This window comes from Lolium perenne, chromosome 6, assembly GCF_019359855.2.
Source record: "Lolium perenne isolate Kyuss_39 chromosome 6, Kyuss_2.0, whole genome shotgun sequence".
NCBI lineage: Eukaryota > Viridiplantae > Streptophyta > Magnoliopsida > Poales > Poaceae > Lolium > Lolium perenne.
In genome coordinates this window covers 29,088,753-29,105,848 of record NC_067249.2, presented here as the reverse complement: position 1 = coordinate 29,105,848, position 17,096 = coordinate 29,088,753, and positions in this window count along the sequence as shown.

Here is a 17,096-nt window from a genome sequence, read left to right as displayed (position 1 = left end):
TACGGTTAATCCTTTGTTACAGCAAGCCGGTGAGATTGACAACCTCACTGTTTCGTTGGGGCAAAGTACTTTGGTTGTGTTGTGCAGGTTCCACGTTGGCGCCGGAATCCCTGGTGTTACGCCGCACTACATCCCGCCGCCATCAACCTTCAACGTGCTTCTTGGCTCCTCCTGGTTCGATAAACCTTGGTTTCTTTCTGAGGGAAAATTTGCTGCTGTGCGCATCATACCTTCCTCTTGGGGTTCCCAACGAACGTGTGAGTTACACGCCATCACCTCTACAAAGGTCCAAGGAGATAGATCGCATTTGATTTCTCGTTTTTGATAGATCTCAACTAAGGACATCCATACCGGGACAACATAGAAAACAGATAATGGACTCCTCTTTAATGCATAAGCATTCAACAACAGATAATATTCTCATAAGAGATTGAGGATTAATGTCCAAACTGAAACTTCCACCATGATACATGGCTTCGGTTAGTGGCCCAGTGTTCTTCTCTAACAATATGCATACTCAAACCATTTGATCATGATAAATGTTGGAGATATGCCCAAGAGGCAATAATAAAAGTGGTTATTATATATCTTTATGTTTATGATAAATGTTTATATACCATGCTATAATTGTATTAACTGAAACATTGATACATGTGTGTTATGTAAACAACAATGAGTCCCTAGTAAAGCCTCTTAACTAGCTTGTTGATTAATAGATGATTAGTTTCATAATCATGAACATTGGATGTTATTAATAACAAGGTTATATCATTATGTGAATGATGTAATGGACACACCCAATTAAGCGTAGCATAAGATCACGTCATTAAGTTATTTGCTATAAGCTTTCGATACATAGTTACCTAGTCCTTATAACCATGAGATCATGTAAATCACTTATGCTGGAAAGGTACTTTGATTATATCAAACGCCACTGCGTAAATGGGTGGTTATAAAGGTGGGATTAAGTATCCGGAAAGTATGAGTTGAGGCATATGGATCAACAGTGGGATTTGTCCATCCCGATGACGGATAGATATACTTTGGGCCCTCTCGGTGGAATGTCGTCTAAATAGCTTGCAAGCATATGAATGGTTCATAAGAGACCACATACCATGGTACGAGTAAAGAGTACTTGTCAGGAGACGAGGTTGAACAAGGTATAGAGATACCGATGATCAAACCTCGGACAAGTAAAATATCGCGTGACAAAGGGAATTGGTATCGTATGTGAATGGTTCATTCGATCACTAAGTCATCGTTGAATATGTGGGAGCCATTATGGATCTCCAGATCCCGCTATTGGTTATTGGTCGGAGAGAGATCTCGACCATGTCTACATAGTTCGCGAACCGTAGGGTGACACACTTAAGGTTTGATGTCGTTTAAGTAGATATGGAATAAGGAATGGAGTTCAAAGTTTTGTTAGGAGTCTCGGATGGGATCCAGGACATCACAAGGAGGTCCGGAATGGTCCGGAGAATAAGATTCATATATAGGAAGTCATATTCCAAGTTTGGAAATGATCCGGTGCATTTATGGCAGGTTCTAGAAAAGTCCGGAAGAAATCACCATGGAAAGTGGAGTCCCGAAGGGACTCCACCTTGCATGGCCAGCCAAACCCTAAGGGGTGGAGTCCCAGGTGGACTCCACCATAGGTGGCCGGCCACCCCACCTAAGGGAAAGGTGGGAGTCCCACTTTGGGTAGGACTCCCCCCTTGAGTAGGTTTCCCACCTATGGGAGGTTTTGTTGTTGGGGTCTTATTCGAAGACTTGGACTACAACTCTTGGGGATTTCCACCTATATAATGAGGAGGAGAGGGAGGGGGCAGCCACTCTTGGCCGCACCACCTAGGGCTGCCCATGGCCGGCGCCCTAGCCACCCCCTCTCCCCAAACCCTAGCCTCTCCTCCTCCACCACTTCTCCCGCATACGCTTAGGCGAAGCCCTGCCGGAGTTCTCCATCGACACCGCCACCACGCCGTCGTGCTGTCGGGATTCCGAGGAGGATCTACTACTTCCGCTGCCCGCTGGAACGGGGAGAAGGACATCGTCTTCATCAACACCGAACGTGTGACCGAGTACGGAGGTGCTGCCCGATTGTGGCACCGTCAAGATCTTCTACGCGCTTTTGAAAGCGGCAAGTGATCGTCTACCGCAGCAACGAGAGCCTCCTCTCGTAGGCTTTGGAACTCTTCAAGGGTTAGTCTCTTTCATCCCCTCGTTGCTACCATCTTCTAGAATGCATCTTGGCTTGGATTGCGTTCTCGCGGTAGGAAATTTTTTGTTTTCTATGCTATGAATCCTTACAGTGGTATCAGAGCCGTGTCTATGCATAGATGGTTGCACGAGTAGAACACAATTGTTTTGTGGGCGTTGATGCTTATGTTGTCTTTAGTTCGAGTACTTTGCATCTTTGTGGCATGGTGGGATGAAGCGGCTCGGGCTAACTTTACATGACCGCGTTCATGAGACTTGCTCCACGTTCGACATGCAACTTGTATTGCATAAGTGGCTTTGCGGGTGTCTGTCTCTCCCACCATAGTGAAGATTCAATTTACTCTTTCTATTGACAACACTAGTATCACCGTTGTGGTTCATGTTCGTAGGTAGATTAGATCTTACTCGAAAACCCTAAACCACGTAAAATATGCAAACCAAATTAGAGGCGTCTAACTTATTTTTGCAGGGTTTGGTGATGTGATAGGGCCATGATGTGATGATGAATATGTATGAGATGATCATTATTGTATTGTGGCAACCGGCAGGAGCCTTATGGTTGTCTTTAAATTTCATGTTGAGTAGTATTTCAAAGTAGTTGTAATAGTTGCTACATGAGGTGAACAATCATGAAGACGGCGCCATGGACCTTGACGCTACGCCGACGATGATGGAGATCATGCCCGTTGATGATGGAGATCATGTCCGTGCTTTGGAGAGGAAGATCGAAGGTGCAAAGACTAAAGGGCCATATCATATCACATATGAATTGCATGTGATGTTAATCCTTTATGCATCTTATTTTGCTTAGATCGCGACGGTAGCATTATAAGATGATCCCTCACATTAATATCAAGATAATAAAGTGTTCTCCCCTCGTATGCACCGTTGCACAGTTCGTCGTTTCGAAGCATCTCGTGATGATCGGATGTGATAGACTCAACGTTCACATACAACGGGTGTAAGCCATGTTGCACACGCGGAATACTTGGGTTTGCTTGACGAGCCTAGCATGTACAGACATGGCCTCGGGACAACGGAAACCGAAAGGTTGAACACGAGTCATATGGATGATATGATCAACATGTTGATGTTCACCATTGAAGCTACATCATCTCACGTGATGATCGGTTTTGGTGTAGTGGATGTGGATCGTGTACCACTTAACAACTATGAGGGATGTTGTATTAAGTGGGAGTTCATTAGTAATTAGATTAAAACATGAACTAATTATCATAAACATAGTCTGAGTAGTATTTTGAATTAATTTGTAGTATTGGCATCCGTTTTCTACCAAGCGCTAGTCTTGTATTTGAGATAGAAATACTGTTAAAATCTGACAAGAAACTTTACGGACTGGTACCGTATTGTTAAAGAATCAAGAAATGATTAAGTCCTATTGCAAACATTTAGTAAACCTCACATTGTTGATTCAAAGAGCTATGGTTTCAATTAGTACCTAAAGTTATCTTGTCTCCGTGAAACTTGAAGTTCAAATCTGTTTGAAAAGTAAGGAGCTGAAAATTTTGTTTTCAGAAATAATCAAGGTATGAGATATATGTGATATCTAAGACCTTATTGCAAGATGATAGAATATAATTTGGTGAGACTACATAAACTCATAAGTTTTATGGGAATGTAGGAAGGTTGAAGACGCAAGGCATCCCAATCCTCCAACTATTGGGGCACTAACGATATTCGCATATCCATGAAGTGATCGTCCTTAGTATGCACCGTTGCTAAGACTCGTCGTTTTGTAGCATCACGTGATGATCGGGTGTTATAGATTCTACGTGTGCATACAACGGGTGCAAGCCAGATTTGCACATGCGAATACTGAGGTTAAACTTTACGAGCCTAGCATGTACAGACATGGTCTCGGAAAAGTCGTCATGATATGATGTATAAAATTATGAGTGAAATTGTTCATCATATTACAAAGTTACTAATAGTGAAATCTGAAACACTTGTCATATGATGATCAACTTCAAAGTAAGAACCTCAAGGTTATTGGTATTTGACCAACAAACCTAGAAGTTATTGAAGGTGAAGTATTTTCTGAATAATGAGGAAAGCTAAAAGAGAAACTACAAAAGATATTTTGGCAGAAAGAAAAGAGAAGACTAGAAAGTCTAGCTCAGGTGTATATACATGATATACATGTTCTGGTTGTATTCCTAGTTTGGTCACACAATGAAATTCTTGGGTATTAGTACCATATTGGTTGGTATGAAATGTCATACAAAACAACGCAATACAAGAATACAATGGCCTAAGTGGTCGACAAGGAATATGATAGGAATGCACTTCTGGAACAAAAATAAAGTGTTATTATGTTCGTCGTTGGCATCCTATCTAGTCCTTAGAATTTATAATAAAGAACTTAATAATTGTTATTTTGCTCTGATCAAATGAAAACAATGAGTTGTTCAAATTATGACATTACTCCATGTACGATGGATAAGTTATTATAAATCTTATAGGTGAAACACACATACATAATACTGACGCTAAAATGCCATAAGGCAAATGATTTGAATTCCACTTATTTGTGGAACCGCAATTTAGGTCATATTAGAAAGGAACGCATGAAGGAACTCCATGCAAATGGATTTTTGGAGTCATTCGATTTTTGAATCGTTTGGCGCTTGCAAATCTTTTCTAAAGAGAATGACTGAAATACCGTTCATAGGCCAAGAGTTGAACGGGCAACTAACTTAGTGGAAAAATACATGATGATGTATGTGGTTCACTGGGCATAGGTTGTGCGGGAGATTCTTCTACTTCATGAAAACTTCCAACAATGAATTGAGTATATATATGTGGATATATTAGATAAGGAAGAAGTTTGAAACATTTGAATGGATTCAAATAAATTTCAGCATGAGGTGGAAATCATCGTAATAGAAAAGTCAAATATCTATGATTGGATCATAGTGGAAATATTTGAATTACGAGTTTTAGCGAACATCTAAGAGAGTTATGAAATTGTTCTACAACTCACGTTTCTTGGAGTATCATAGTGATGATGGAGTATCCGAGAGATGTATCCAAACCTTGTTGGGTCAATGATGAGATAAAATATTGATGCTATTATATTTTTGTGGATTATGCTTTAGTGACTACCGCTTTTACACTAAATAGAGCATCATCATGATCCGTTGAAATGACACCATACGAGTTATGGCATGGGTATGAACCCTAATAGTCCTTTCTTAAATTTTGGAATGCATAGCATAAAGTAAATAAGTTTACAACCAAAATCGGATGAATGTCTTTGTTGGTTATCCCACAGAATTGATTGGGAATTCTTTCCACTATGGAGACAAAGACAAAAGTGTTTGTCGATGTTTCTTACTTATTTCCAAGAAATTGTTTTTAGCGAAGTATTTGAGTGGGAGGACAATAAAACTTGATAAGGTTTATGAACCTGAGCATAATGATCAGAGTAGCGTAGCATCGGAATTTGTTCCGGAAGCGGCCACGACGATCATGGCTCCCATGTCTACAAAATGTTATAGTCATGGAGATCGAAGTACTTATTGAACCTTGTAGGTATGGTTTACTTTGTGATCAAATAAATGATTTATGAACAAAGGATTGTTTTTGAACAATGATAAACCAACTACATACAAAGAAGTTATGATGGGCCCTGACTCCGTTAAAATGGCTATACGTCATGAAATCCAAGATAGATGAATACTTTTTGAAAGTAAACGGATCTATAAAATTGATGAACTTGGATGGAATATCCTTGAATAAGCTCGACTTGTCGAAAAGTTGTTTACGACAAAGTTCAAAGAGTTGACTACGATAAGATTAGATCTTCCGTAGCAATGCTTATAGTCTATGTGGATTATTCTAGTAATCGCTACATATTTCTTTCATGAGATATGATAGTAGGATGGCAAAATACATTACTTAACAAAAGTGTGTATTAAAGGTGTATACAAGATACAACCAATTGTTTTGCTAGTCCGTGGAATACTAGATAGGTAAACGAACTTCAATTGGATGATGTGAGTATCACGGAGTTGGAATCTTCACCGGATGAAATAGTCAAAGAGTTTTTGATTTCATCAGAAATGATGAAGAGGCTCGCATTTGCAAGAAATTAAGTGGGAGCGCTGAGACATATTTATAATACTTTATGTAGATACATATAGTTGGTTATAAATGATGTAATTATATACTTGATTATAAAAGGTTTCATTGAGAATTAACTTCAATGAAAGGATATGGACTGAAACATATTTAGTGTCAAGATCTATGAAGATAGATTGAAACACATAATAAGTTTAAGTCAAAATACATAGAAAGGATATTGAAGTAGTTCAATATAGAAATATTAAGAAAATGTTCTTGTCGTGTGAAGTTTTAACAAAACTTGAGTGTATCTGACACTCAATGAGTAAAAACACATGAGTGATTTAGATCACAATTAATATGTACACAATCAGATGTCCTGTGCTCTAAAATGTTAGGAGCATATACCAGAATGATTCATGTGATAATCATTGGACAAACAGTAAGAATATCCCTGTGTACTTTAGAAGAACCAAGGATATATAAATAGTTTTGTATGGAGAAATGACAAACAAATCACTGTAAGGTGTTGCACCGATATTGGTTTTGTCACATATAAAAATAAAATTTCAATCTCAAAATTAGGCTAAGTGTTGTTTAAAAGGTAGCACAATGCTAGATTTAGAAGAGTTCTAAATGTTGTGACGGATTCTACAAACGAAGGCAGAATATGTCGTTGTTTTGACAATGACTGAGGATGTTAAGTCAAGAGGTTCTTTGAGAACTTGGTGTAGTTCCGATAGTGTCAGAACTTTGAAGCTATATTGTGTATGACAATATTAGTGACATATTTCAGACCGCGGAATTAAGGTTCCACCAGAAGACCAAACATATTTAATGCCGACTCATTTGGAAAATGAGTGATGCGTGAAGACGCAAATGAATTGCAAAATACATACGTTTCTGAGTGTGTCAGAACCGTTGACTAAAGCTCTCCCTAGGGCAAAGTATGACCAACACCAGAATGCCATGGGTGTTAGGTACATTACAATGTAATCTAGATTATTGACTCTAGTGCAAGTGGGAGACTGTTGGAGATATGCCCAAGAGGCAATAATAAAAGTGGTTATTATATATCTTTATGTTTATGATAAATGTTTATATACCATGCTATAATTGTATTAACCGAAACATTGATACATGTGTGTTATGTAAACAACAATGAGTCCCTAGTAAAGCCTCTTAACTAGCTTGTTGATTAATAGATGATTAGTTTCATAATCATGAACATTGGATGTTATTAATAACAAGGTTATATCATTATGTGAATGATGTAATGGACACACCCAATTAAGCGTAGCATAAGATCACGTCATTAAGTTATTTGCTATAAGCTTTCGATACATAGTTACCTAGTCCTTATGACCATGAGATCATGTAAATCACTTATGCTGGAAAGGTACTTTGATTACATCAAACGCCACTGCGTAAATGGGTGGTTATAAAGGTGGGATTAAGTATCCGGAAAGTATGAGTTGAGGCATATGGATCAACAGTGGGATTTGTCCATCCCGATGATGGATAGATATACTCTGGGCCCTCTCGGTGGAATGTCGTCTAAATAGCTTGCAAGCATATGAATGGTTCATAAGAGACCACATACCATGGTACGAGTAAAGAGTACTTGTCAGGAGACGAGGTTGAACAAGGTATAGAGATACCGATGATCAAACCTCGGACAAGTAAAATATCGCGTGACAAAGGGAATTGGTATCGTATGTGAATGGTTCATTCGATCACTAAGTCATCGTTGAATATGTGGGAGCCATTATGGATCTCCAGATCCCGCTATTGGTTATTGGTCGGAGAGAGATCTCGACCATGTCTACATAGTTCGCGAACCGTAGGGTGACACACTTAAGGTTTGATGTCGTTTAAGTAGATATGGAATAAGGAATGGAGTTCGAAGTTTTGTTAGGAGTCTTGGATGGGATCCAGGACATCACAAGGAGGTCCGGAATGGTCCGGAGAATAAGATTCATATATAGGAAGTCATATTCCAAGTTTGGAAATGATCCGGTGCATTTATGGCAGGTTCTAGAAAAGTCCGGAAGAAATCACCATGGAAAGTGGAGTCCCGAAGGGACTCCACCTTGCATGGTGATACGTCTCCGACATATCGATAATTTCTTATGTTCCATGCCACATTATTGATGTTATCTACATGTTTTATGCACACTTTATGTCATATTCGTGCATTTTCTGGAACTAACCTATTAACAAGATGCCGAAGTGCCAGTTGCTGTTTTCTGCTGTTTTTGGTTTCAGAAATCCTAGTAAGGAAATATTCTCGGAATTGGACGAAATCAAAGCCCAGGGGCCTATTTTCTCACGAAGCTTCCAGAAGTCCGAAGGAGAGACGAAGAGGGGCCACGGAGGGGCCACACCCTAGGGCGGCGCGGCCCCCCCCTTGGCCGCGCGGCCCTGTGGTGTGGGGCCCCCGTGCCGCCTCTTGACCTGCCCTTCCGCCTATAAAAAGTCTCCGTGACGAAACCCCCAGTACCGAGAGCCACGATACGGAAAACCTTCCAGAGACGCCGCCGCCGCCGATCCCATCTCGGGGGATCCAGGAGATCGCCTCCGGCACCCTGCCGGAGAGGGGAATCATCTCCCGGAGGACTCTACGCCGCCATGGTCGCCTCCGGTGTGATGTGTGAGTAGTCTACCCCTGGACTATGGGTCCATAGCAGTAGCTAGATGGTTGTCTTCTCCCCATTGTGCTATCATTGTCGGATCTTGTGAGCTGCCTAACATGATCAAGATCATCTATCTGTAATTCTATATGTTGCGTTTGTTGGGATCCGATGAATAGAGAATACTTGTTATGTTGATTATCAAAGTTATGCTATGTGTTGTTTATGATCTTGCATGCTCTCCGTTACTAGTAGATGCTCTGGCCAAGTAGATGCTTGTAACTCCAAGAGGGAGTACTTATGCTCGATAGTGGGTTCATGCCTGCATTGACACCGGGACAAGTGACAGAAAGTTCTAAGGTTGTGTTGTGCTGTTGCCACTAGGGGATAAAACATTAGTGCTATGTTCAAGGATGTAGTCACTAGTTACATTACGCACCATACTTAATGCAATTGTCTGTTGTTAGCAACTTAATACCGGAGGGGTTCGGATGATAACTTTGAAGGTGGACTTTTTAGGCATAGATGCAGTTGGATGACGGTCTATGTACTTTGTCGTAATGCCCAATTAAATCTCACTATACTCATCATGATATGTATGTGCATGGTCATGCTCTCTTTATTTGTCAATTGCCCAACTGTAATTTGTTCACCCAACATGCTGTTCGTCTTATGGGAGAGACACCTCTAGTGAACTGTGGACCCGGTCCAATTCTCTTTACTGAAATACAATCTACTGCAATACTTGTTCTACTGTTTTCTGCAAACAATCATCTTCCACACAATACGGTTAACTCTTTGTTACAGCAAGCCGGTGAGATTGACAACCTCACTGTTTCGTTGGGGCAAAGTACTTTGGTTGTGTTGTGCAGGTTCCACGTTGGCGCCGGAATCACTGGTGTTGCGCCGCACTACATCTCGCCGCCATCAACCTTCAACGTGCTTCTTGACTCCTACTGGTCCGATTAAACCTTGGTTTCTTACTGAGGGAAACTTGCCGCTGTGCGCATCACACCTTCCTCTTGGGGTTCCCAACGGACGTGCCAACCACACGCATCAAGCAAATTTCTGGCGCCGGTGCCGGGGAGATCAAGACACGCTGCAAGGGGAGTCTCCACTTCTCAATCTCTTTACTTTGTTTTTGTCTTGCTTAGTTTTATTTACTACTTTGTTTGCTGCACTAAATCAAAATACAAAAAAATTAGTTGCTAGTTTTACTTTATTTGCTATCTTGTTTGCTATATCAAAAACACAAAAAAATTAGTTTACTTGCATTTACTTTATCTAGTTTGCTTTTTTGTCTTGCACTCTATATTAAAATACAAAAAAAATTAGTTACTTTTGGTACCATGTCTAGCTCTGAACCTGTTACTTCTTCGCCTGAAGAATTAGTCTTCACTTTTAAACAAGGGGATGAGGAGAGTTTTAAGGATGCTTGGTCTAGAATTTTTACTTCTTATCGTAAAACTGAACCTCAAATGACTCTAAGTTTGCTCCTCAGTAATTTTTATTTTGGTCTTATGGTTCGCTATAGATATGCTTTGGATACTTTAGTGGGAGGAGATTTCCTTCATTGCAATGGGGATCAAGCTTTTAATGCCATAAAGAAGTTGGTTGCATCACATGATTCAGCTAATAACTTTGATTCAGTCCTCACTAGCATTTATAGTAGATTAAATAATCTCGAGATAAGTACATCTCGCTTGAATGATAATTATTGCCACGTTCGTAATCGTCTTGAACAAGTCTTAGTGAACTCTAAACTCTCAATGTGGGATCCTGCTGTTAAAATTGTCATCGGTGATCGAACTCTCCACGCCTACTGTGATATTATGTATGAATTTTGCCTTATGCCTGAAAGTATTTATAAATATTTGAAACTTTGGGGAGTCGAGGAAGGAGGAGAAGAAATAACTCTCATTGATAACTCTACTATAATTCCTAAAGGAATAGCCGCAGGTGTGCATACAACCATTCTTGGAAGAACAATATCCATTGATTATCTTGTTGTTGAAACAGGAAAACTCACACTCGGAAGATCCCTGCTGAAACTATTGGGAGCAGTCATTGATGTTGGAGAAGGCGCTCTGAAATTCACCTCTATACCGGAGGAAACTCATACATTTCCTAAACCAAAGGGAAAGAAAAACAATAAGAAAGGTAAGGGTAAAGCCCAAGGTAATGTTGACACTTCGTCTCTTGATAATACTTGATACACACTTTCTGCGCCTAGCTGAAAGGCGTTAAAGAAAAGCGCTTATGGGAGACAACCCATGTTTTTACCTACAGTACTTTGTTTTTATTTTGTGTCTTGGAAGTTGTTTACTACTGTAGCAACCTCTCCTTATCTTAGTTTTGTGTTTTGTTGTGCCAAGTTAAGCCGTTGATAGAAAAGTAAGTACTAGATTTGGATTACTGCACAGTTCCAGATTTCTTTGCTGTCACGAATCTGAGTCCACCTCCCTGTAGGTAGCTCAGAAAATTAAGCCAATTTACGTGCATGATCCTCAGATATGTACGCAACTTTCATTCAATTTGAGCATTTTCATTTGAGCAAGTCTGGTGCCATTTTAAAATTCGTCAATACGAACTGTTCTGTTTTGACAGATTCTGCCTTTTATTTCGCATTGCCTCTTTCGCTATGTTGGATGAATTTCTTTGATCCATTAATGTCCAGTAGCATTATGCAATGTCCAGAAGTGTTAAGAATGATTGTGTCACCTCTGAATATGTCAATTTATATTGTGCACTAACCCTCTAATGAGTTGTTTCGAGTTTGGTGTGGAGGAAGTTTTCAAGGATCAAGAGAGGAGTATGATGCAACATGATCAAGGAGAGTGAAAGCTCTAAGCTTGGGGATGCACCCTGTGGTTCACCCCTGCATATATCAAGAAGACTCAAGCGTCTAAGCTTGGGGATGCCCAAGGCATCCCCTTCTTCATCGACAACATTATCAGGTTCCTCCCCTGAAACTATATTTTTATTCCATCACATCTTATGTGCTTTTTCTTGGAGCGTCGGTTTGTTTTTGTTTTTTGTTTTGTTTGAATAAAATGGATCCTAGCATTCACTTTATGGGAGAGAGACACGCTCCCCTGTAGCATATGGACAAGTATGTCCTTGGTTTCTACTCATAGTATTCATGGCGAAGTTTCTCCTTCGTTAAATTGTTATATGGTTGGAATTGGAAAATGATACATGTAGTAATTGCTATAAATGTCTTGGGTAATGTGATACTTGGCAATTGTTGTGCTCATGTTTAAGCTCTTGCATCATATGCTTTGCACCCATTAATGAAGAAATACATAGAGCATGCTAAAATTTGGTTTGCATATTTGGTTTCTCTAAGGTCTAGATAATTTCTAGTTTTGAGTTTGAACAACAAGGAAGACGGTGTAGAGTCTTATAATGTTTTCAATATGTCTTTTATGTGAGTTTTGCTGCACCGGTTCATCCTTGTGTTTGTTTCAAATAAGCCTTGCTAGCCTAAACCTTGTATCGAGAGGGAATACTTCTCATGCATCCAAATACTTGAGCCAACCACTATGCCATTTGTGTCCACCATACCTACCTACTACATGGTATTTTCCGCCATTCCAAAGTAAATTGCTTGAGTGCTACCTTTAAAATTCCATCATTCACCTTTGCAATATATAGCTCATGGGACAAATAGCTTAAAAACTATTGTGGTATCGAATATGTAATTATGCACTTTATCTCTTATTAAGTTGCTTGTTGTGCGATAACCATGTTCACTGGGGACGCCATCAACTTTTCATTGTTGAATTTCATGTGAGTTGCTATGCATGTCTGTCTTGTCTGAAGTAAGAGAGATCTACCACCATATGGTTAAGCATGCATATGTTAGAGAAGAACATTGGGCCGCTAACTAAAGCCATGCTCCATGGTGGAAGTTTCAGTTTTGGACAACAATCCTCAAATCTCAAATGAGAAAATTATTAATTGTTGGTATATGCTTATGCATAAAAGAGGAGTCCATTATCTGTTGTCTATGTTGTCCCGGTATGGATGTCTAAGTTGAAGAATAATCAATAGCGAGAAATCCAATGCGAGCTTTCTCCTTAGACCTTTGTACAGGCGGCATAGAGGTACCCCTTTGTGACACTTGGTAAAAACAATGAATTGTGATGATCCGGTAGTCCAAGCTAATTAGGACAAGGTGCGGGCACTATTAGTACACTATGCATGAGGCTTGCAACTTATAAGATATAATTTACATGATGCATATGCTTTATTACTACCGTTGACAAAATTGTTTCATGTTTTCAAAATCAAAGCTCTAGCACAAATATAGCAATCGATGCTTTTCCTCTATGGAGGACTATTCTTTTACTTTCAATGATGAGTCAGTTCACCTATCTCTCTCCACCTCAAGAAGCAAACACTTGTGTGAACTGTGCATTGATTCCTACATACTTGCTTATTGCACTTATTATATTACTCTATGTTGACAATATCCATGAGATATACATGTTACAAGTTGAAAGCAACCGCTGAAACTTAATCTTCTTTTGTGTTGCTTCAATGCCTTTACTTTGAATTATTGCTTTATGAGTTAACTCTTATGCAAGACTTATTGATGCTTGTCTTGAAGTGCTATTCATGAAAAGTCTTTGCTATATGATTCACTTGTTTACTCATGTCATATACATTGTTTTGATCGCTGCATTCACTACATATGCTTTACAAATAGTATGATCAAGATTATGATGGCATGTCACTCCGTAAATTATCTCGTGTTATCGTTCTACCTGCTCGGGACGAGCAGAACTAAGCTTGGGGATGCTGATACGTCTCCGACGTATCGATAATTTCTTATGTTCCATGCCACATTATTGATGTTATCTACATGTTTTATGCACACTTTATTTCATATTCGTGCATTTTCTGGAACTAACCTATTAACAAGATGCCGAAGTGCCAGTTGCTGTTTTCTGCTATTTTTGGTTTCAGAAATCCTAGTAAGGAAATATTCTCGGAATTGGACGAAATCAAAGCCCAGGGGCCTATTTTCTCACGAAGCTTCCAGAAGTCCGAAGGAGAGATGAAGAGGGGCCACGGAGGGGCCACACCCTAGGCGGCGCGGCCCCCCTTGGCCGCGCGGCCCGTGGTGTGGGGCCCCGTGCCGCCTCTTGACCTGCCCTTCCGCCTATAAAAAGTCTCCGTGACGAAACCCCCAGTACCGAGAGCCACGATACGGAAAACCTTCCAGAGACGCCGCCGCCGCCGATCCCATCTCGGGGGATCCAGGAGATCGCCTCCGGCACCCTGCCGGAGAGGGGAATCATCTCCCGGAGGACTCTACGCCGCCATGGTCGCCTCCGGTGTGATGTGTGAGTAGTCTACCCCTGGACTATGGGTCCATAGCAGTAGCTAGATGGTTGTCTTCTCCCCATTGTGCTATCATTGTCGGATCTTGTGAGCTGCCTAACATGATCAAGATCATCTATCTGTAATTCTATATGTTGCGTTTGTTGGGATCCGATGAATAGAGAATACTTGTTATGTTGATTATCAAAGTTATGCTATGTGTTGTTTATGATCTTGCATGCTCTCCGTTACTAGTAGATGCTCTGGCCAAGTAGATGCTTGTAACTCCAAGAGGGAGTACTTATGCTCGATAGTGGGTTCATGCCCGCATTGACACCGGGACAAGGATGTAAAAGTTCTAAGGTTGTGTTGTGCTGTTGCCACTAGGGATAAAACATTAGTGCTATGTTCAAGGATGTAGTCACTAGTTACATTACGCACCATACTTAATGCAATTGTCTGTTGTTAGCAACTTAATACTGGAGGGGGTTCGGATGATAACCTGAAGGTGGACTTTTTAGGCATAGATGCAGTTGGATGACGGTCTATGTACTTTGTCGTAATGCCCAATTAAATCTCACTATACTCATCATGATATGTATGTGCATGGTCATGCTCTCTTTATTTGTCAATTGCCCAACTGTAATTTGTTCACCCAACATGCTGTTCGTCTTATGGGAGAGACACCTCTAGTGAACTGTGGACCCCGGTCCAATTCTCTTTACTGAAATACAATCTACTGCAATACTTGTTCTACTGTTTTCTGCAAACAATCATCTTCCACACAATACGGTTAACTCTTTGTTACAGCAAGCCGGTGAGATTGACAACCTCACTGTTTCGTTGGGGCAAAGTACTTTGGTTGTTTTGTGCAGGTTCCACGTTGGCGCCGGAATCATTGGTGTTGCGCCGCACTACATCTCGCCGCCATCAACCTTCAACGTGCTTCTTGACTCCTACTGGTCCGATTAAACCTTGGTTTCTTACTGAGGGAAACTTGCCGCTGTGCGCATCACACCTTCCTCTTGGGGTTCCCAACGGACGTGCCAACCACACGCATCACATGGCCAGCCAAACCCTAAGGGGTGGAGTCCCAGGTGGACTCCACCATAGGTGGCCGGCCACCCCACCTAAGGGAAAGGTGGGAGTCCCACTTTGGGTAGGACTCCCCCCTTGAGTAGGTTTCCCACCTATGGGAGGTTTTGTTGTTGGGGTCTTATTCGAAGACTTGGACTACAACTCTTGGGGATTTCCACCTATATAATGAGGAGGAGAGGGAGGGGGCAGCCACTCTTGGCCGCACCACCTAGGGCTGCCCATGGCCGGCGCCCTAGCCACCCCCTCTCCCCAAACCCTAGCCTCTCCTCCTCCACCACTTCTCCCGCATACGCTTAGGCGAAGCCCTGCCGGAGTTCTCCATCGACACCGCCACCACGCCGTCATGCTGTCGGGATTCCGAGGAGGATCTACTACTTCCGCTGCCCGCTGGAACGGGGAGAAGGACGTCGTCTTCATCAACACCGAACGTGTGACCGAGTACGGAGGTGCTGCCCGATTGTGGCACCGTCAAGATCTTCTACGCGCTTTTGAAAGCGGCAAGTGATCGTCTACCGCAGCAACGAGAGCCTCCTCTCGTAGGCTTTGGAACTCTTCAAGGGTTAGTCTCGTTCATCCCCTCGTTGCTACCATCTTCTAGATTGCATCTTGGCTTGGATTGCGTTCTCGCGGTAGGAAATTTTTTGTTTTCTATGCTACGAATCCTTACAATAAATCACCCTTACTTCAGACAAGATGAACATGCATAGAAACTCACATGATATTCAACAAAGGTGTAAAAAGTTGATGGCGTCCCCAGAAACATGGTTACCGCTCAACAAGCAACTTATAAGAAATAAGATACATAGCAACATATTCAGCACCACAATAGTTTTTAAGCTATTTTCCCATGAGCTATATATTGCAAAGACAAGGAATGAAATTTTAAAGGTAGCACTCAAGCAATTTACTTTGGAATGGCAGAGAAATACCACATAGTAGGTAGGTATGGTGGACACAAATGGCATGGGTTTTGGCTCAAGGTTTTTTGGATGCACGAGAAGCATTTCCTCTCAGTACAAGGATTTGGCTAGCAAGGTTGTTTGAAGCAAACACAAGTATGAACCGGTACAGCAAAACTTACATAAAAACATATTGCAAGCATTATAAGACTCTACACTGTCTTCCTTGTTGTTCAAACACTTCACCAGAAAATATCTAGACTTTAGAGAGACCAATCATGCAAACCAAATTTCAACAAGCTCTATGGTAGTTCTTCATTAATAGGTGCAAAGTACATGATGCAAGAGCTTAAACATGATCTATTGAGCAAAACAATTGCCAAGTATCGAATTATTCAAGACCATATACCAATTACCACATGAAGCATTTCCTGTTTCCAACCAAATAGCAATAAATGAAGCGATCAACTTTCGCCATTGAACATTAAAAGTAAAACGAAGAACACAAGTGTTCAAATGAAAAAGTGGAGCGTGTCTCTCTCCCACACATGGATTGCTAGGATCCCAATTTATTCAAACATAAACAAAAATAAAAGCAAACAGACGCTCCAAGCAAAGCATATAAGATGTGACGGAATAAAAATATAGTTTCACTAGAGGTGACCTGATAAGTTGTCGATGAAGAAGGGGATGCCTTGGGCATCCCCAAGCTTAGATGCTTGAGTCTTCTTGAAATATGCAGGGATGAACCACGGGGGCATCCCCAAGCTTATACTTTTCACTCTTCTTGATCATAGTATATCATCCTCCTCTCTTGACCCTTGAAAAC